This window comes from Balaenoptera borealis, assembly GCF_965194805.1.
Source record: "Balaenoptera borealis genome assembly, chromosome: 8".
Classification (NCBI taxonomy): Eukaryota; Metazoa; Chordata; class Mammalia; order Artiodactyla; family Balaenopteridae; genus Balaenoptera; species Balaenoptera borealis.
The window spans coordinates 83908824-83932248 of record NC_138865.1 but is presented as its reverse complement, the minus strand read 5'-3'; the positions used below and the strand labels follow the sequence as shown (position 1 = coordinate 83932248).

Genomic DNA, 23425 nt, shown 5'->3' with positions numbered 1-23425 from the left:
GCCACACATGCTTCATAAACAGCCCCTTCATTAAATTCTCTTCAATTACCCAGCTTGAATATGCCATCCATTTCCTAAAGAGACCCTGAGTGATACATAGGGAATCCTAGAAAAGAAAAGGTAAGCAAACTGATCTGATAAATTAACTCTATTCAAGTGATTTAGTGGATTACCTTTCTGAAAGAGTCTTCTCTGAAAACTAAAGGAATAACTCAAACAGTGGGAATTTCAGGTACCTAAGACAAACAAGTAAGTGGTTGGTAGCCAGGATGACTATAATGGGAAATAACTTCGGAACCCCGCAAATTAAATTTCAAGGAGGCACCTTCCAAAGAGCTAAATAACTGTACAAATGCATCACTTGTAGGTATCCATGGTGATATGGTATCATATTATAATGAACTTTGTGAGACAATAATGACAGGGGTTACAAATAACTGGGTATAAAATGCTGGTGGGTTTGGGGGAATGGGTCTAAAAGTACTACACTCTTGCCACTCAGTGACACCCACCCCACTTGAGTCTAATAGCTGGGCATCAAAATAGAGCAAAAGAAATGTAAGAATGTTAGGAGAAATTCAGCTGTCTACTCCACTGGAACCACAGATTAATAATATTTATATATCTTGTTGCATTGAAGATGGGGTTTTGACAAACACATATGGCTTCAACATTATTTTTTTTAAAGCTGGACAATGGCCTTTCTTGAAGCTCCTCCAAATATAATACAGGCCACTGCCGACTCTGCCCCAGTTCTATGATATCTCCTTCCATGTCTGTATCCTCTTGGTCGTCTTTACTGCTCCACAGTTGATGACTCACTTTCTACATGAACCCTCTAAAGCAATTCCACTTGACGCAAGGTGGCTATTGTCATAGCTATAAACCCTCAGCAGCCCTTATCTTGCTAGCTTGTTTACAGAAAGTGGCCAGGTTGCAAATTTAATTTGTTTTTCTATGATTTATCCAATCAATCCTGCCAAAATGCAGGGGGAAAAAATAATGGAGCCTACTCCAGGACAATTAAAACGTCAACATGTTTAGAGACTTAACAGTAATGCAAATATGAAATAGTTTTGATGTTGATATTCAAGTCATTAGAACTTAGTGTTAATCAGGCCATTAGAACTTTGCATAACTTACCAGTTAGCCAAGAAGGGCAGCGGACCCAGGGCTGTGGGTTGCTTATCTCAAGTCAACAATCTAAATCAAATAAAAGAAAAATCCCAAACTTGGCAGTAACCCTAGAGTCCATCTCTTCTAACTTGCTTCTTTTTTTAATAGATCTTTATTGGAGTATAATTGCTTCACAATACTGTGTTAGTTTCTGTTGTAGGCCAAAGTGAATCAGCCGTATGCATACATATGTCCCCATAACCCCTCCCTCTTGAGCCTCCCTCCACCCTCCCTATCCCATCCCTCTAGATCATCGCAAAGCACTGAGCTGATCTCCCTGTGCTATGCTGCTGCTTCCCACTAGCTAACTATTTTACATTCAGTAATGTATATTCGATGCTACTCTCACTTCACCCCAGCTTCCCCCTCCCTCCCTCCTCAAGTCCATTCTCTATGTCTACATCTTTATTCCTGCCCTGCATCTAGGTTCATCAGTACCATTTTTTTTCAGATTCCATATATATGTGTTAGCATACGGTATTTGTTTTTCTTTCTGACTTACTTCACTCTGTATGACAGACTCTAGGTCCATCCACCTCACTACAAATAACTCAATTTCATTTCTTTTTATGGCTGAGTAATATTCCATTGTATATATGTGCCACATCTTCTTTATCCATTCATCTGTCGATGGACATTTAGGTTGGTTCCATGTCCTACCTATTTTAAATAGTGCTGCAGTGAACATTGTGGTGTGTGTCTCTTTTTGAATTATGGTTTTCTCAGGGTATATGCCCAGTAGTGGGATTGCTGGCTCATATGGTAGTTCTATTTTTAGTTTTTTAAGGAAACTCCATACTGTTTTCCATAGTGGTTGTATCAATTTACATTCCCAACAACAGTGCAGGAGGGTTCGTTCCCTTTTCACCACACCCTTTCCAGAATTTATTGTTTCTAGATTTTTTTGATAATGGTCATTCTGACCAGTGTGAGGTGATACCTCATTGTAGTTTTGATTTGCATTTCTCTAATAATTAGTGATGTTGAGCATCTTTTCATGTGCCTCTTGGCCATCTGTATGTCTTCCTTGGTGAAATGTCTATTTAGGTCTTCCGCCCATTTTTAAATTGGATTGTTTTTTTGATATTGAGCTCCATGAACTGTTTGTATATTTTGGAGCTTAATCTTTTGTCTGTTGTTTCATTTGCAAATATTTTCTCCCCAACTTGCTTCTTAATTCACTAATTTCTTATATGATGTCCCTGACAAAGTCACTTGTTAACATATTCTGCCCAAACAAACTGAGCACCTGCCAAGCATCGTTTAACCCCAAAGATGAAAGTACTTTGGTTGCTACTTCCAAGGAACTCACACCAAGCCTGTCCTTGAATGCTGACTTCATAACATAAATCATTAACAACAAGTTCTCTTGAACAAAATCTGCCTCCACACAAGTTCTGGAAGGGAAAACTGTTCTGCCTTCAAATATTTTTCACAAGTAATTATCCTTTTGTGCCATCCATCTCAACCCAACTCTCTTTTAGGCAAAATATACCAAGTTTTTTCCATCACTCCTCCTATGCCTTGGTGTCCAAGCCACTCATGATCCTGGTCATACTCCTCTATGCACATTCAGGTTTATCAAATCCCCTCTTAATATGAAGAGCACAAACTGGAAGATACACCCGAGATTTCTTCTGTTACGATGTGGGCACTGTAGTTTTACTAATGTAGCTACAATTCCTTGGCTTTTGAAAAATCCTCCTGTGATTCTATTATGAGTATGGGCTTTGGAGTCAGACCCCAATTTGTACTGATACATAATTTTGCAATCTTGGACAAGTTACTTCACATCTCAAAATCCTAAAAAAAAAATCATCTGTGAGACAGACATAAGGTATTTTTTTGAGGGTGAAAGTGTATGACCTATGTAAAGCCCCTAGCACAGTACCTGATAGATAGGAAATGCTCAAAAATCATTAATTGATGCCTTTAACATCACTTCTACTTTCACAGATGCATCCATTGTTTTCCTTTTTTTCCCCCCACATAAACTGACACCAAATCTAGTACCATCCATCCTGTATTTAACTGATTTTCTCCCTGAAATTTAAGACTTCACATTTCCTATTATAACAGTTCATATGCTTTCATCTTCTCTTCCCAGTTTATTAAGATTTTCTCTAACTTTTGAATCCTATTGTGTTGCCTGCAGATTCGATAAGCCTGACCTTTAAGTCCTCACCCAAGTCACTGATAAAGCGGTGACTAAAGAAGGACCAAGGACAAAAAGCCCTGTGACACATAAGGAGGACTTCATCTAGGTTTACATCCATTTCCACTTTTCATCAGTTGTTTAATGAGTTGTGAACAGAGCTTATTGCACTGACATCTGACACACATTCCTTCATCTTTCCACAAGAACATCCTGAGAGAAAAACCAAGCTGATAAATTTGTCCCTGGCATCCCCACATCCATTTGCCCAGTAACTCTGTTAAATAAGAAAATGACACTTGCTATGATTTAGTGAATTTATACTGGCTCCTGATGCTCATTTTCTTTTCCAGTTATCTGTAAGTCATCTCTTTAATAAGCCATAATTTTTCTTTTCCTCTTTCTTCTTCTTTGTGGTAGGCCAGATAATGCCCCTCCCCCACAAATATGTCCATGTCCTAATCCCAGAACCTGTGAATTTGTTACTTTACAGGGCAAAGGAACGTTACAGATGTGATTAAGGTTAAGGGTCTTGAGATGAGGAGATAATCCTGGATTAACCGGGTGGGCCCAGGTTAATCACATAAGTCCTTAAAAGCAGGGAACCTCTTTTCCTGGGTGTGGTCAGAGGGAGATCAAATTTTCTAGTTACTAGAGAAAAAGAGTTAGAGGGGTACAATGTTGCTGGGTTTTGATATGCAGGAAGGGGGCCACAAGGCAAAAGAACATGGGCAGCCTCTAGAAGCTGGAAAAGCAGGGAACAGATACTCCTCTGGAGTCTCCAGAAAGGAATGCAGCTCAGCCAACACCTTGATTTTAGCCCAGTGAGACCTGAATTGGATTTCTGACCTTGAGAACCGTAAGACAGTATACCTGTGTTAAGCCACTAAGTGTGTGGTAATTTGTTACAGCTACCACAGGAAACTAATACCTCCTCCTCCTCCTCTATTGTAAATATTTACTTTGAGTCGGCATAAATTTTTCTTCAAATTCACTTTTGGCCATTTGGGGCTTAATTGGTCCAAGGCATAGGAGACCAGTATGTTTGGTGAATTGCAGGAAATCAACAATCTCCTAATAACGAATTATCCTTATCTCTTTACTAATGCAGGTAAAAATGAAATAGCTCCAGAGCAAAACTTAGAATTCTTATAATCACTATGACTAATAACTATATCTCTTTTTGAAAAATGTAAAGTTCTTCTGGTCTTTACTCCCTTGCACCTCTGATGTAATTTAATAAAATCAGGTGCCGTTTTACTGAATGTATTCTATCCTTACAACACATACAATAATGTTATCATGGAAATTACCTTTGTGAGCCACAGCCCAACTCTCACCTAAGAGTTTTGTGACTTTCAGGGAATTCCCTGGCAGTCCAGTGGTTAGGACTCTGCACTTTCACTGCCGAGGGCCCGGGTTCCATCCCTAGTCGGGGAACTAAGATCTCGCAAGCTGCATGGCGCAGCCAAAAAAGAGTTTTCTGACTTTCAGCAGTCACTTCCATCCCTCTGCACCCCAGTTTTCATACCTAGAAAAATAAGGACATTAGATGGGATAATCTCTAAAGTCTCTTTCTTCCTCTCAGTTGCTGTGTTCTATCAGAGTACAGATTAAAAAAAAAAAAAAAAAAAAAGTCCCGTTTCTTTGCTGAAGGATAAACTAATTGAAGTACAGTACTTCAAACCTTTGTTCATGCCAGTCCCTCCACACGAAATGCACTCTTCTTCTCCTTTATTTTCTCTTACCACTTATATCTCCAGCTAGTAAAATCCTACTCTGCTTTCAAGTTCCAAATCAAATGCCACTTATCGTGAAGACTTCCCTGATCATAGCATCAGGAGCTCATCTTGCTCTCCTCCAAAATGCTCCGGCACTCATTGCCTGTAGGCTTATCACAGACTGAGTTATTATTCTTTTCTGTTGCAACATCTTGCTACTCCAACTGGACTATTGCTTCTCGAGGATGGGGACCATGTTCCTTGTTGTCTCCTAATAGCAGGTGTTGAGTAAATATCCTTCCTTCTCTCCTATCATAATGGAAGTGGTGGCCTACTCATTCTGAAGCCTACCTCTTTCTGTCTTCCGATTCTATCCCTCTTGCCTCTCACAAACTTGGTGACATCCATTGTCCCCCATCGCTCTTTTTCCTTCAACTTCTCTTTCAGTCTCAGTCCATCAGCTCAATTATCTTCCATTAAAAAAAAAAAAAAATTCCTCCCTTGGCTCATGCCCAACTCTAGCTACATCCTTGGATCTCCCACTGCCAAATTTCATGAAGGAGTTGAGTCATTCACAATTACTGCCTCAACTTCTCCATCTCTCATGCCTCTCTCTCTCCACTCCAGGCTGGTTTTCACCCCATAATTTCAACAAAACATACTTCCCCCAGGGTTACCAATGTCCTCCAAGTCACCACAGCCCTTAGACACTGTATTTATCTTCTAGGCAGCATTTATACTATCGACTCTGACCTCCTTTTTGAAACACTGTCTTCCAATGTCTTCCATGATTTTATACTCCTCTTTCGCCTAGATGTTCCTTTGGTCTCCATTGCCAGCTTACCCTCTATTATTCACCTCTCAAATACTTAACTTCCTTAGAGTTATATCCTAGACCCTCTTCTGCACTTGGTCTATAAGGTCTCCCTAGATTCTTTCCTTCCCCAAGGTTCCAACTTTCATGAAAAAGAGAAAACTAGAGAAGCAAGGCCTTTGCTCTCCAGAAGTTTATATCCTAATGTAAAAAAAACAGACAATAGGGACTTCTCTGGTGGTCCAGTGGTTAAGACTCCGCACTTCCAATGCAAGGGGCCCGGGTTCGATCACTGGTCAGGGAACTAAGATCCCAGATACCAACACTGAGCCCATGCGCTCTAGAGCCCGCGTGCCCCAACTACAGAAACCCATGCATCGCAACTAGAGAAGGCTGTGCACCGCAACAAAGAGCCCGTGCAGACAACATAAATAAATAAATAAATAAATATTTAAAAAACAAAAATAAAAGACAATAGATAAGCAGACAAATAAATTATGAAATAATTTCATATGGTGCAAAACTAGACATAAAGAATGTCTGCAAACAGAGATCATACCACAATATATATTTTTTTGTGTGTGTGGCCGTACCACACAGCTTGCAGGATCCTAGTTCCCCAACCAGGGATCGAACCTGGGCCCCCGGCAGTGGAAGCTCAGAGTCCTAACCACTGGACCGCCAGGGAATTCCCCATACAACAATAAACTTAAAATTAAGTTGCTGGTCAACAAATGTAGGACTCAAAATTCAAATTAACAATTTTAATTTAATGGGACACGTGCAGATGGCCACTCTACCCCATGACCTGAATGCAGCACTCTCTTCAATGTGCAGGCTCCTCTGAGTCCAGCATGTTGACCACATGCTGTGTAATGACTCAATGCTTCCACCTCTTGTCTCCATTTAAACTACGCAGGGCCTTCCTTTGTACATCCTGTGATGAAGTCATTTGGCCTTCACTTGGTGAGAACAACCTTCACATATTAACTGCCTGTGTGTGTGTGTTTTCCAAATCATTTGTCTCCAACAATTAAAGTGGCACTCCCTGGCACCAACAAAAATCTCAAACACAGACAAAAATGCAAGCCCTGAAAGCACATGGCAGCTCTCTGTTAAGTTGATCATCCAAAGGAACCAAAATATGTTGACAGTCATTTATTATGATCATCAAAATGAAAACACAAAATTAAATTCTTGCAGAGAACTCAAGGCCCCTTGAAAATACAACTGCAGGCTTTCAAGGATCTTCAGACCCTAATTTGAGAAACACGAATAACGTGAAAGGTCCTTGACTTAAAATCAAAAATTGTGGATACACATTCCAGCCCTGACATTTATAACGAGTGGGCCTAGGCTGTTTACTTTATAGATTTGTTAGAAAGATTAAATAAAATCATAGTACTAAGATTATTTGTGAAATCATGTTTACAGCATGTTAGAAGATGTCTTAGCCTAGTCTCCTAGAAAACAGGATAAGAGTAAGCAGTGGGCTAACACTTCATGGGGAGTGCTGTCCCAGGAAAGCAGAGGAGGAAGGAAAAGCAAAAAGGTCACAGCCATTATTTTGTAATAACTTTAAATGGAGTATCATCTATAAGAACACTGAATCACTATTTGTACACCTGAAACTAATATAATATTGTAAATCAACCATACTTCAATTAAAAAGAAAGAAAGAAAAGAAAAGCAGAAAGGTCTGTTGTTCAGTAATCAAGAATAGGAATACTGCAACCCTCTTTGTCCCGTCAGGTGTTCAGGTTACAATCAGAAAATACTAGCCTACAGTTTTGCATTTAAATTATATACTCAATTATACTATTTTAAAAATAAAGCTATGCTCTCCTCCTTCCCCCCAAATTCTTCCTATAAATAGAAAATATAAAACATTTTACTCCTAAAGACCATTTGGGGGGTTTGTTTTAGTATAGTCTTATGCCTCGATGATGGTCATGTGGACATGAAAGTATATTTGCTGGAATTAGTTGCCTGATTTGACAGGCAAAACTTGAGAAATGCAAACATGCACACATGATTGCAAACGCATAATGCAAAACGTCTTATACAAACGGCCCCAATCAAGGCAAATTCTTGTTAAATTAAATAAATAAATAAAACAGATTTTGGAAAAGGCTAAGAAGTAAAACATCTGAAGTGGCTAACTGCCCTGGGTTCACCATGAATATTTGTCTTATTTAACCTGTAAAAGATAACCACAAGGGAAAATATCAAAAGGCCTGCTCTGTGTTCCATCATTTTTTCCACCCAGCCATTTTGCAATTTTCACTTCTCACTTCCAGGCTCTGTGCCTATTTTTAGACATTCAATAACACCTAGTATAAGCCACTGCATGTTAGGCATGAATTAATGAACAGTAATATCTAGGTTGCTGGCAACATATTGTGGCAGGGAGTCAGGTGAGATGGGTGGTAGAGAGAAGGAGTGTTTCATGCAGAAGACTACACCAGGGAGCTGAGTAAAGGAACAATCTCTTAACGTGCTCTTCAGATACCAGTCTGGAGAAGAAACCTCCTCCTGCCTAGGGGGCTTCAAACATTCCACCCACCATCAGCACCTGGAGAGGCAGCCACCTCGGCAGAATGACAATGGACGCCCTTGAGAGCACACAGAGGGAACTCTATCAGGCCAGGGGGCCACGGTGAGCACGGCTGTTCCCGTGGGTTGGCAGAGGCAACAGTCAGAAATAAGAGGTAAAAAGTGGACATCTCAGACAAAACCAAATAAGACAAAAGCAATGGAGAGCACGCAGAAGAGAATCCAGTCCGGACAAGCATAGAGAATTCCCTTAGACACATGAATTTACAGTGGTCATAGCTTCTTTCAGGAGGAACCTGAGGTGAACATAAAAATTCACGAAAATCCCTTACACAATAGTGTATATAAATATGACTGTAAACTACTATGTATTTGGTTTTCTTTAGAATGTGAATCCAGTCATTCTCCATGTTTTGCCTTCTTTGGAGTCCCAAGTTAAAATGAATGAATGAATGAATCCTATAGTTCTTACCATATATACGTATCTGGATTAGGTTTTTAATGGCTGGCTTTTATCAAGACTCTGGTTGCCAAGATGGTCAAAATCAAATAAGAATTCTTTTCAGATCTATGTGCAACTATATTACATATATTTATAGTGGGTATCTGCTATTCTGTTTGACTAGAACCCCTCCCTCCTTCCAAGAAAGAAACTCCCTCCTTGGAACTGCTCCTTTCCACACTCCAAACATGTGGTTCAAGAAGTTCTTAGATGACCCCGTACCACTGACACAATTGATTCGAGCAGGCTGGGGCCCCTGCCTAAAGTCAGGACAATCAGCACCTTCCCTAAGGTTTTTCTATCTGGAATTAAGAAATAAAATCAGGGCCCCTTTTGTGCTCTAGCCGACAACTGTGAAACTCAAGATCTATTGTACAATACACTGAGAGAGAAGGACGTGGACAACCAGGAAGAGCAGAAATGAAGGCAGAGGGAGAGAATCCTGGTAGCACTTTGGCTCCCAGTTTTATTGTTTTGTATTAAATTTTTGACTGCTTCCTTGTCTTTCCCATACATTGACTTTTAATCCTGCCTTTGGTTACTTAACATATCCCAATATCCTCCCAATAAACCCTCCCTTTTTCCTAGACAAGTTCAGTTTGGATTTCGGTTGCCAGCAGCCAAGGGGATCCTGAGTAGTAACACAATATGGTATTGTTTAACTATAGTAAACAATACTAAACTAAACTATAGTATAGTATTGTCTTACTCCCCAAAGGATGAACATGAAAATGTATAATAGCTAAAGGACTAGGTGGTGATGCCCAGCCACACACCTTTCTTCTCACTGACCTTGATAAGTGGCTTGCCGAGCTTAATCTCAAGAATTAGGCTGAGGGGCTTCCCTGCTGGCGCAGTGGTTGAGAATCCGCCTGCCAATGCAGGGGACACGGGTTCGAGCCCTGGTCTGGGAAGATCCCACATGCCGCGGAGCGACTGGGCCCGTGAGCCACAACGACTGAGCCTGCGCGTCTGGAGCCTGTGCTCCGCAACAAGAGAGGCCGCGATAGTGAGAGGCCCGCGCACCGCGATGAAGAGTGACCCCCCACTCGCCGCAACTAGAGAAAGCCCTCGCACAGAAGCGAAGACCCAACACAGCCAAAAATAAATAAATTAATTAATTAATTTAAAAAAATTTTTTTAAATTAAAAAAAAAAAAAAAAGAATTAGGCTGATATCAACATGAAAAAAACCTTCACATTGTTATACCGCACTAATGAAAGGGCAATCGCTGTAGGAGATAGCAGGAAACAGTAAGGATTTTCAGAGGTCTTCTTTCTTTCGTTCTTTTTATATTATTATATTTTTAAAAATCCTTTGCTTCTGAACCCTTTGCTCCACAGGTAGTACAGCTGGGAAGCCATGGGTGGTCCCCTCCTCACTCCCCAGGACGGCCAGAGATGACTCGTCTCTTGGTCAGTGCCCCTAACTAAGCAGGGTCGGAGGCCGGGAGAAATCAAAGGAGTTACTTTTACAAAACAAAGGTTTTTCTGCGTGCTGTGCAGAGACAATCTAGGACCGGCCGGCTGGAGCTAGGGCGTCTGAAACAACTGTAGCAGGAGGGCAACAGCGTGGAAAACCCCTCTGCTGGGCTCCTTCCTGCCTCCTACCACCAAGCCCATATTCAGAGGAGAACAGAGACACTAGTGCCCATCTGGTCCAGAACAGCATTTGCACCCTTTGAATCTTCCCTCGGGGACAGATTTGGGAAGCAGAAAGGTTTTGTTTGTTTGCTTGGTGGTTGCCGTTGCTGTTTTTCGGAACCCTTAAGACAACACAGCACCACAGTGGCAACCCTCACCGTGTCAGTGACTGGGAGGTGAAGCGGACAGAGCACCACCCAAGGTGAGCAAAGACAAGCGAAGACTCGATCTGCTCAGCAACCCCCAGACCGGCTCCTAACACAGAGACGACCCCACGGTGAATGGGTCTGTGGGACGAGCGCCACCACGCAGGGCAGGCACCGCCCTATATCCCCTGCTGATGCCCACGCAGCAAACTATTGTTTTTAAAAAGAAAATCTGGGGCTTCCCTGGTGGTGCAGTGGTTAAGAATCCGCCTGCCAATGCAGGGGACACGGGTTCGAGCCCTGGTCCCGGAAGATCCCACATGCCGCAGAGCAGCTGGGCCCGTGAGCCACAACTACTGAGCCTGCGCATCTGGAGCCTGTGCTCCGCAACAAGAGAGGCCGCGATAGTGAGAGGCCCGCGCACCGCGATGAAGAGTGGCCTCCGCTTGCCACAACTAGAGAAAGCCCTCGCACAGAAACGAAGACCCAACACAGCCATAAATTAATTAATTAATTAAAAAAAAAAAAAGTGGGACTCCTGATATTCAAAAAAAAAAAAAAAATCTGAAATCTTCACCACCTCCCCAGCCCAATCACATTTCCCCCACCTCCCCCTCACCATCTACACAATGGTCCCTCCCTCACTGTTGGCGGGGAGGAAGTGTAAAAGCACTGCAGTTCAGTGATTGTTCCCCGTTCTTTCTCCTTTCTGGTGGGCATTAGCGGCAGTCTGAAGACTGGCCTGAGGTTAGCCAAATGAAATCTAGAGGGTTAGATTTTTAGCTAGTGTGTGTGTGTGTGTGTGTGTGTGTGTGTGTGTGTGTGTGTGTGTGGTCCTTAACAAACACACATTAAGAATCATGGAAAGGGACTTCCCTGGTTGCGCAGTGGTTAAGAATCCGCCTGCTGGGCTTCCTTGGTGGTGCAGTGGTTAAGAATCTGCCTGCCAATGCAGGGGACACGGGTTTGAGCCCTGGTCCAGGAAGATCCCACATGCCGTGGAGCAACTAAGCCCGTGCACCACAACTACTGAGCCTGCGCTCTAGAGCCCGCAAGCCACAACTACTGAGCCTGCATGCCTAGAGCCCATGCTCCGCAACAAGAGAAGCCACCGCAATGAGAAGCCCACGCACCACAACGAAGAGTAGCCCCCGCTCGCCACAACTAGAGAAAGCCTGCACACAGCAACGAAGACCCAGTGCAGCCAAAAATAAATAAATTAAATAAATAAATTAAAAAAAAAAAAAAAAAGAATCCGCCTGCTAATGCAGGAGACGCCAGTTCAAGCCCTGGTCCGGGAAGATCCTACATGCTGTGGAGCAACTAAACCCGTGCACCACAACTACTGAAGCCCGCATGCCTAGAGCCTGTGCTCTGCAACGAGAAGCCACTGCAATGAGAAGCCCACGCACCACAATGAAGAGTAGCCCCCACTTGCTGCAACTAGAGAAAGCCCGCGTGCAGCAACGAAGATCCAACGCAGTCAAAAAAAAAAAAAGAATCATGGAAAGAAATTCCCAGAAAGAACCCCTTCACAAGTGGGCCCACTCTTCCGCCCCTTGGCAGAAAGCATCATGCCCACACAGAGAGCGCGGCCGCGTTTAAGGTTACACAAAGCTAGGCTAATATTTCAGCGTGTCATTGAGTTAGTAGAGTGAGTATTATGACTTTTTTTAATCATTAAAAATATTTTTGCTGAGTATGAAAATCCGTGAAGGTGTTTTACTACTTGAGTTGTAGTCAGACCTACTGTTTATTACTTTTCACCATTTTTAAGCCCTTAATCAAAGATTTCACAGCCTTTCGGCAGAATGCTGTGAGATATTTCACAAATGGGCCTCTGGATATGTTAACTGTGACTTTTAAAAGCTGGAATTTATAGTCCGCTGTATATTGTTCTCTTTAAAGCAGTCTCCTGAGGAGACAACAGTAATGCTGAAAAGAACATGTGCTTTAGAATGAACCAGATCTGGGTTTGAATTCTCGCTTTAAGACGAGCTGTCTTATCTGATAATTAACATCTCAGCCTGTGCTTTCATCCATAAAACAAGGTTACTAACACCTACCTTTCAGGGTTGTTGAGAGATTAAAACAAGACAGTTGATGGGAAGTACTGATGTAACTTTGGAAATATATAAAGGTTAAATAAATAGTTACTCTAAAGCTTGCCTTTAGAGCTGGCAATGCTTTTAAAAATATCTCAGTGGTTACAACCTTGGTTTTCCGGATTTTTGAAATTGCCAAAATTTATTTAAATTTTTACTCAATTCCAAGTCAATCCCCATGGGAACGGTGAACAAGCTGGGGCAATACCGGTTTTGGTCAGACACAAAGTTGGCCTCCTACGGAATGAGGCTGCTTTAGTTGTATTACTTGAAAATTGGTTCCAAAGAAATTGCCAAAGAGAATTTCTAAAAGTGGTGGCATGGCCTTCTATGGCGATTGTTAGCTTCTACTTCAAGCCTACACAGCTTCATCTGCCACTGTCCCTCTAGCCCACCTAGAGTCTCAGATGCACAGTCACAGTCTCAACCAAGGCCACTTGGCTTACCACCCATCTGGAGGTCTAACATTTCTGGTGTCACATTTACAAGGGCTGGACTCCTGAACTGGCCCTGCAATCACTCTGCTGACAACCAGATCAGGTACCCAAGAATGATAAATGTTACCTTCTTAAGAAGCTGCTCTTACCTTCCTTCCAATATTGACCCAGTTTCAACTAGACTCTTACCAACTCCCAGTCCTGAGAAGTTAACTTGCTGAGCCCTCTCTGTTCCCCCTGATCTCCCTCATGCATGCCAATTTTCCTGCCATTTGAAATAGGTCCTGCTATATAGAAGGGAGAATCCCTGCATGGAAAGTTAGTCAAGTTCTTTTTTTGTAAGCAATAGAATCAAACTCTGGCTGGTTTCAGTAGAGAAGTATTTCTTCTTTTTTTTTTTTTTTTTTAACATCTTTATTGGAGTATAATTGCTTTACAATGGTGTGTTAGTTTCTGCTTTATAACAAAGTGAATCAGTTATACATATACATATGTTCCCATATCTCTTCCCTCTTGCATCTCCCACCCTCCCACCCTCCCTATCCCACCCCTCTAGGTGGTCACAAACCACTGAGCTGATCTCCCTGTGCTATGCGGCTGCTACAGAAGTATTTCTTAAAGGATAGTGAGGCTTGACAGGGGGTCAGAGAAGGCTGGACAACCAGGCTCAAGAAATGGGAAAGAATAAGACATTGGCCAAGACCAGAGCCAAAATCATGCCAGCGTCCTTCTGGTGAGGACACTGCTGCCACCACCACTGAATGCTGGACCTCATGGCTTGAATTACTACCTCAGCGCTGAATATCAGACACTGACTTGCTCAAAGCGCCTGCCACTATATCCCCCAGAAGGAGTCTCCACTGTGCCTGCTTCTTTGTGTAAATGACTTCAGCCTCGAAGTCTGAAGGGGGCTAATTTGACTGGTTAATCCCAGGTTACATGCTGACGGCTTAGCTTCAAGGCAGCCTGAGAAAGTATCTGGCATTTTCAGTTTTTACCACAGGATATCTCCACTATAGGTGTGTGGTCACAAATTATCCACGATAATTAAATATCCATGATAAGTAATTACCCATGTGGTGTCTGCTTTGAAGAGGACATCCCTTCTAATGCAGTAAGCTTTGGCACATTGGGATTGTTAAACTTTGAAACACCGTCCTGGAAAGCCTTAAAAGAGGTTATACCTTTAGTCTCAGAAATTTCACTTCTAAGCCTCTATAATGAGCATATAATGTGAAACAGACTAAGATTTCTTCAAAAATCAGAAATAGATAAATATAATACCAGGAAGGCAGCCATGTTCACAATTGGTGGAAGATATAAAAGTGTTTGCTATTTTTTCATTTCTACTTTCTGTATTTTTCAGATTATTATTACAAATGGGATGTACTGACTATATTTCTTACATATATTTAAGAGTAATCTTTAAAATATGTTTCATTTCCTTATGGTCATTTGGTACAACAGTGTATTGATTAAGTTAGCTTATTCTAGATTTTGAAAGACTAAGAGCCACACAGTCAAATGCAATGACCCACAAAGTTATAAAAGTCACCTTATGAACAATTGTGGGTATTTCAGTATGGTCTGGGTATTAGATGATATTAGGGGATTATTTGGGAAGATGTACGCTAAAGTCACAATGTCTACAACTTAATTTTAAAAGATGAGCAAAAATTATGTAAAGGAAATATGGTGAAATATTAAGGAGAAATGCATGTGAAATATTAAAAAGATTGAGAATAATCAGAGAGAAAAAGGAAAAGGATGACAAAAAGGATGCAAATATTAACCAGAAGAAACACAGTATAGCTGTATTAGTATCAAAGTAGTGTCTGAAGCAGAAAGCATCCCTAGAGACAAAGAGGGACACTTCATTCTGAGAAAAAGGTTACATTCACAAGACAGAACAATTCTAAATTTTGTATGCACCTAATAACTTTGCCTCCAAAATATATATATATATCAAAAACTGAAGAAAGAAATGCATTTATACTTTTAGTGAGAGATTTTAACATTTTTTTTTTTTTAATTTATTTTTGGCTGTGTTGGGTCTTTGTTGCTGAGCACGGGCTTTCTCTAGTTGTGGTGAGCGGGGGCTACTCTTCATTGCAGTGTGCAGGCTTCTCATTGCAGTGGCTTCTCTTGTTGTGGAGCATGGGCTCTAGGTGCGCAGGGTTCAGTAGTTGTGGCACGTGGGCTCAGTAGTTGTGGCACGCGGGCTCTAGAGCACAGGCTCTGTAGTTGTGGTGCACAGGGTTAGTTGCTCTGTGGCATGTGGGCTGTTCCTGGACCAGGGTTTGAACCCATGCCCCCTGCATTGGCAGGCGGATTCTTAACCACTGTGCCACCAGGGAAGTCCCTTTAACACACATTTTAACCCTTGGGAAATAATAGGGTAAGCAAACAGTCAAGCAAAAAAAAAAGCAAATCAGCAAATACACATGATTCGAGCAAGATTAACACACGGTGTAACTGATATACAAGGAACATTCCTACCAACAGCTACAGAAAACATTTCCTTCTTCAAGTGCACTTGGAGCACTTACAAAACTGACAAATGCTGGACAGCAAAGCAAGTCTCAGCTGCTTTTACAAGACTGAAATCTCAAAGAATCTGTTCCCTGGACATGGCAGAATTATGCTAAAACATTAATATGAATAGAAATATAGATACCATTAGCAACAAGTTAACTAAAAAGTTCACAAATATTTGGAAATTAAGAAATATAACTCTAAATATCTTGTGATACAAAGAAGAAATCAGAAAAGAAACTAGAAAATACCTTGAACTGAATAATAAAGAATAAGTCACCTCCTCTAAGATGTTTTATGCTACACTAGTTTGCTAAACCAAAGATAGTCAGTTTTTGTTTAAAATAGTAATATTTTTCTTATCCAGAAAAGAGCTATACATGACCAGGTAAAAAATATCAAGGTCAACACTAAGAAACACCAATTCTAACTGTTTCAAAAAACAAGGGCCAATCTTTGGATGAGTCTTTAATTTGCCCAGTGCTACACAATGTTAGGAGGGAAATTAGTCCAGCTGAAAGGTTCGAATGCATTTTTAATATGCACCTGGTGGTGTTAATTCAGATTCATTAACCAGTACTTCTCTCTGTTAGAGCAAAGAGCAAGAAATAACTAAAGCCTTCTGGCTGAGTGACAACGCACGACAGTACAGGAAATGTCACCCAACGCAGACAAAATACGACAGATGAGGAGCTGTGTGAAATAGACTCAAAGAGTTTTAAACTAAGCATTTCAGTAACCGACACCATAAGGAAAGAGTCCCTTGGTCAGGAATTTAGAAAAGAGACATTTGGTGTCTGTTCCAGGCTGCACATTTTCAGCAAAAGAAGTCTGTTCTACAATCAGAACTACTAATTTGAGCTCCCCCACTGATTACGCTGTGTCCTTGGGCGAAGCATTAAGCGCAGCTGATCTCCGTGAAAGAGGGCATATATCAGACATAATAATGAATGTGGATGTGCTTTGTAAACTGTAAAGGGCTGCATAAATGTTAATGATTACTGTGTCATAGCACTGTCTCAGCTGAACTTTTATTGATGTCACCGCATAAGCACAAACACTCTTGGAAAGTTTTTGAAGTAACCACTTAGAAACTGAATATTCTGTACTATACCACTTCCTGTCCCTTTTCAAATTCTCTCTCCCTTCTTTGCAAATTACTGATGTAATAACAATAACAGTGGTGGTGAATTGAGCATATAATAATGCGGCAGACTCTGTGCTATGTACCTGACACATGTTATTATTAATCTCCAACACTTACAATAACCCTTCAAGGTAGAGATTTTCCAAATTTCTCAGATAAGGACACCTGGCACACAGAATTGGTGGCATTTAAGCCTGGGTTGGGGGTGAGAAGGGTGGCCTGGGGATGAGGGGTGGTATAAAAAAGTCCCCCTTTAAAAAAAAATACCAGGGAGTGGAGTGGAGGGACACGCATGCATATTTCAAGAAGGTTCCTGGAGTGATTCTGTCTTCTCTGGTCTTTTGTGGAGAGCTAAACTACTAGGTTAATTAATCTGGTCAAGCTGCTAGAGAGAATAGAATCTGTACTCAAATCCAGGCCTCTGCTAGCAAACTCATGCTTTTTCCACTATATTCAATGTATTATATAATATAAATTTAAATTTATTTCTATTTCTTCATCATTAGTAATAGATGATCTTTGTAGAAAACTTCAAATATATATAACTTTGTAGCACAACTTCACCTATAAAATATTTTTGCCGAGAACTTTTAACATGAATCTAATCAAACATCTAGACTTAACTTCCAGATTACAACAAATACACAGAATACAGAAATAAGTTACATGACACCATAAGGAAACAATCAGACAAATCTAGAATTTTGTATGTTCTGTAAGACAATGAGCCTGCATTTTTCAAAAAGTCAATGTCATTAAAAAAGAAAAAGTGGGGGAACAGTTCTATATTAAAAGAGACAGAGGAATAAAAACCAAATTAACGTGTGAACCTTGATTGGTGAACCAGGATTTGATGAAGAGGGCAATAAAAGACATTCTTGGGATAATTAAAGAAATCTGAATATGGAATAGACATTATATAATTCTATAGGATTGGTACTAATTTGGGGGTGGGTCACCTAAGTTAGGTGTGATCATGGTATTATGGTTACTTGTGAGAGTGTACTGATTCTTGGAGATGTACGTTCAGTTACTTAGGGGCAAAGCATGGTGTCTGCACTTTTAAATGGTTCAGAAAAACGTGTGTGTGTATACACATATATATATACATATGGGTGTGTATATATATACATATGGGTGTATATATACACACACACACACACACAGAGAATAAAAGATGTTAACAGTTGGTAAATCTAGGAGATATAGATGTTCAAGTTACTATTCCTTCTGGTTCTCTATATGTTTGACATTTTTTAGGGGAAAAAAAAAAAGAAATAGATAAAAAGACTATTAGTTTGGGCTTCCTTGTTGGCGCAGTGGTTGAGAGTCTGCCTGCCAATGCAGGGGACACGGGTTCGAGCCCTGGTCTGGGAAGATCCCACATGCCGCAGAGCAGCTGGGCCCGTGAGCCACAACTACTGAGCCTGCGCGTCTGGAGCCTGTGCTCCGCAACAAGAGAGGCCGCGATAGTGAGAGGCCCGTGCACCGCGATGAAGAGTGGCCCCCACTTGCCGCAACTAGAGAAAGCCCTCGCACAGAAACGAAGACCCAACAGAGCCATAAATAAATAAATAAATAAATAAATAAATAAATAAATAAACAAACAAACAAAAGACTATTAGCTTAATGAACGCTGGACTGAAACATTCTTGCTCACTCTTGCCTGGCTCATGGAAGATGAGCTCACGGAAGTTCACCAAGCTGAACTTGTTGCTCACTCCATAGTGTCTGGCTCATGGAAGGTGCTATAAATAATTGCTGAAAGAAGAAACAAGTCAGGGAAGGAAGGAAAGAAGGGAAGGAGATGGGGAGGGAAGAAAAAGAAGGCCATCCCTCCTGCCATCACCAGGGCACCCCCAGCATGAATGTGATGGTATACATCTTCCAGGAATTTTTTCACCACAAGGATAAATCCATTTTTTAAAAGTGCTGCATTTGTAGAATCATCAGGTTTTAGAACCAAAAGCACCCTGGAGACCATCCACATCCTAATACAGCTGAAGAAACTGAAGCCCAAAAGCAAAGTGACTAAGGTCACCTGGCAGGTCAGTGACTGAGGAGGTAGTAGCTGTCCCATGACCAAGGCTCCTCCCTTCACACTAAGCTGTCTTGCTCCCATCTTTGGCAAAACTCTAAATCTACCTATTACATTTAAATGTAACCTCTACAAAGAGCCATACTTAGTTACTCACAGGCTTTCATTTTATTGAAAGTGAAATTTTGCCCAGAACAGCAGTTTTGAGAACTTGTCAAAGTTGTGGAAGTACAATTCCTTAAAGGACCAAAAGGTAAAAAAGTAAATACTGATGTCATGCACTGTGCTAGGAGCTTCCATTATTGTATTTAGTTCTCCCAATAGCCCCGTGAAGTAGGCATTATATTTTACAGACAAAGTCTATTGCCTATGACCTGCCTCTTATGGCTAAAAGGTAACTTCAAGGTAGAAAAAGGAAGAGAAAGGAAAGAAAGAATAACAAACAATTGGATACATCCATGAACGCTGTGAGCATTTAAAACTGTTTCTTGATGAAACAGAACAATTATGCATATAGTCTTGTGATGATGAAAATTAATAAAAAGAGAGGAAAACTCACATGTTCAATAATAAACTGGCTTAGTAAAGTGACAAATCCAGTGATAAATTATTTGATAGGAAAAAAAAAAGAACACTAATTAGAATATAAGTATCCACAAGTTAAAATTTTTTAATAGGTAAGCATATATATGCACTATAATTTATTAGATAAAAGATACTAATGCTAATGCAATTCATTTTAGGCTCAGTAATAACATGTGTTTTCATTCATTATGTTTAGTATTTCCTTTAAAAAAATAAAACCAAAAACTTCCCTCTTGCAAAATGAGCAAAAGGGGAATAATGACAATAAAAAGTGAAAGGAATGAATGGTAAAGTCTAAAATTTAAGAAAATAATCCACAAAAGTTGAAGTAATGCTTGCTTCAAGAACAATTTAGCATTTGCCAGTAGTGAATTATACTTGAACAGAACTATATTTGAGGGGCTTCCCTGGTGGCGCAGTGGTTGAGAGTCTGCCTGCCAGTGCAGGGGACACGGGTTCGAGCCCTGGTCTGGGAAGATCCCACATGCCGCGGAGCGACTAGGCCCGTGAGCCACAATTGCTGAGCCTGCGCATCTGGAGCCTGTGCTCCGCAACAAGAGAGGCCGCGATAGTGAGAGGCCCGCGCACTGCGATGAAGAGTGGCCCCCACTTGCTGCAACTAGAGAAAGCCCTCGCACAGAAACGAAGACCCGACACAGCCATAAATAAATAAATAAATAAATAAATTTAAAAAGATCCTAATGTGATTTATTAAAAAAAAAAAAGAACTACATTTGATCTTAGATATTTAAATAAGCAATATTTTAAATCTAGTTTACAAGGACTTTCCTGGCCTCTCTGTCTTCTTTTAATCATATCAGGATGTTAGTAGCAATCAGAAGTGTTAACATTCAACTTATATTTTAATACTATTTTTTCCTCTTAAAACCTTGGAGAAATATTATTTCTACCAAGAAAAATAAACTAGACAATCGAAGATAAAGCTCCGTTTCATTTGAAAAATGAAAGAGATGCAGGAATTTTGAACTGACCTTGTGAGAGCATTCAGAAAATTACTCCAGTTTTAAGTTTTACAGAGATAAAGTTTAAAAATTTAAAAAGTAAAGTACTTAGGCAAGAGTTTGCCAGCTGTTAAATATTATACTGTAATAGAACTACAGGTATGAGTAGAACTCTACATTGACTAAAACAGTCCTCTTTAAAATGATTTATGATGTCTATGTAGTGATTTATACTAGATCTTACCATTTTTCTTTTAAGCATATACATTTTAACTGAAGAAATGAAAAACTTTATCATAGTAAAAGATGATTTCTTAAGAATGGAAAAGGAAGTAGTCTTCGATATTCTATCAATTAGCAAAAATCTTCCAGGAGTTTTAAGAATATACTTGAAAAAATTACCTGATGTATTTATTAGAAATCATACCTCCTTATGGATGAAAGTATCATTTTAACATGCCAGTCAGTGACTAAAGTGTTTGATGACCTGATTTTTCTACCTAAACATTCACTCACATGCTCAATTTATAGAGCTCTAGAATCAGGACGGGTATTTGTCTTCAGAGCATGAAAGGCTGTGTATCAACTGGGGACATCTTTACTTAGAGACGGCCTATTGTGTACATGATACGACATTAGGATAACCTTCGCCACTAGCACCTGATTTTCCACCATTAGATGAAGCAACTTTATGTAGGGAAGAAAGTTTGGACCAAGCATCAGAAGACCTGGGTTTTAGGCTTAACACTGCCAGTAACAATCACGGCAGTACTAGTTATCCCCGGATGGCCTCAGTCTGCTTATCTGCAAGAATCTGCAAGGTCAGGTGGCTGGACTACATCAGTAATTGTTGAACTTGTTTTGAAATCCACAGATCCCTTCCTTCAAACAGAGACTCCCACAGTACCTGTCACATCAAACAGATAACAAGGAAGCGACTCTGGCTGAAGAGGATCGGGAGGTCGAGAGTGGATCTGTCCACAGCATTTCCAGAACCCCCAGGAAAGTTCTATAAAGCATCTTGGTAGCTCCCCCAAGCGCAGTGTTAAAACCATTAGTTTAGTTTTACTTTAACGCAAAAGTCATTAATAGACCGCCCTCTGCTAAATAAGGATAATAAACAAATTTTGCTTGGTCTGCCCAGTGTTTATTTATTTATTTTAATTTAAATATCATTAGGTGGGCTTGCACCCTCCAGTTTAGCCCCGTCTGTACCACTCTGTTGCTGACACCACTGGGCTTTTCGCACACACATTCATGCTAACTCTTAGGGGGCTGAGGGTGGCTGAGGCTGTGATCCTGTGATCTAAAGTCTCCTTCACCAGTAACATTCTGTGATTAATATTGTTGTTTAATTGAGCATTGCTTTCTAACTGGTTTCCTTTTTTAAAATGCAAGCATTTCTAAGAAGGGTAATGCAATCATTCCTAAACAACTGTAAGGTAAATGAATTTATCAGAATTTCCTCTCTAACTAGAGATACTGAAAATCACAGTTACAGTAGGGACTCACGGGACAGGTTACTGAAAGGTAAGAGAAAAAGGGAGGGGCAGGCACAAAAGATAAATTTGATTTTCTTACCAAAATTCACCTGGGGGCTCATTGAAGAAATGGTTAATTCCAGGGAGGGGGCAGAGGGAATACAAGATGAGCCAGTTGCTACAGAAACTAAGGTAGTGCTTCAAAGCGTCATGGAAACATGTCAAAAAGACAAACAGATTGAAGGGGCTGCCACTGGCCAAATTTGAGAAAATTTAAGCATCAAAATTAAAAAGGACAGAAATAGATTATAACCCACTGAATAACCTAAGAATCCATGAGCTCAGACTTAAATAAGCAAAAAAAGTAAATGCAGAGAAGGAAAGCTCTTCCTTACAGCAAAATGCCAACTAATAAATCTAGAAGGAATGATGGAGTTATAACATCATCAATTCGTGCAAAGTAGAAAAAATTTTATAAACAGGATATTGACACAGTCTCAAAATATTTCCCCACAAAACACTTGTAATTTACAAAGAGAAAAGTTGTAACTTTACAGTGGAGTAAGCACCTGAACCAAGTGACCAAAGTTAACATCACAAATGGACACTGGGTACCCCCGATATGGTACACTGACAAGGACAGGACCTCACCTCAATGGTATCTCCGCCAAAAATACATAACCCAAGTCTAAACATGAGGACATCCTAGTCAAACCCAGCATGAAGAGTCTTCCCCCCACCCCCCAAAAGTTAAGACAAAGTTAAGACAAGTTAAGACAAAGGCTCAGAAACTTTTCCAAATTAAAGGAAACAAAGCAGATATTACAACTCAGTACAATGCACAATCCTGGATTACATCCTGGTCTGGGGAAAAAAATCAGCTTACAACTAATTATTGGGACATCATTGGGACAATTGAGAAAATCTGAATTTAAATTTGGACTGTGGTTTATATCACTAAAATATCTGATTTTGATAAAACCATGGTTATTAAAAAGAAGGTTATTCTTAGGAAAATAACAAAATATTTCAGGGTAAAGGGGTACAACGTCTTCAACTTACTCTCAAATGGGTCAGGAAAGAAAGAGAGTGTGCAATACAGACAGATTCATAGAAAGAGAGGTAGTAAATGGGGCAAGATATAAATATGAATCTCAGTAAAGGGGATTTCTTGTACAATTCTTGAAACTTTTATAGAAATTTGAAATTATGTCAAAATAAAAAGTTGCCAAAATGCTAAAAGGAAAAGCTTTCGGGGACTGACTTGACCATCTACAATTCCCTAAACCCCAACTTGAGTGACTTATCAGGACCAAGTAGGAAGTACAGGATTTAAAATGTATCACCTGCCAAACAAAATGGTATTTGACAGATGAGGTAAAGCTGATGCTAACAGAAATACTGGTGACACAGGAAATATTT

At 40.4% G+C, this 23425-nt stretch overlaps 1 protein-coding gene across 1 annotated transcript in view; it reads right to left on the bottom strand.

Annotated features, from left to right (window-relative positions):
- LOC309633054 (spermatogenesis-associated protein 31D4-like) overlaps positions 1–23425 on the bottom strand; it is a 212198-nt gene that overhangs the window by 148136 nt on the left and 40637 nt on the right. The window lies entirely within an intron of this gene.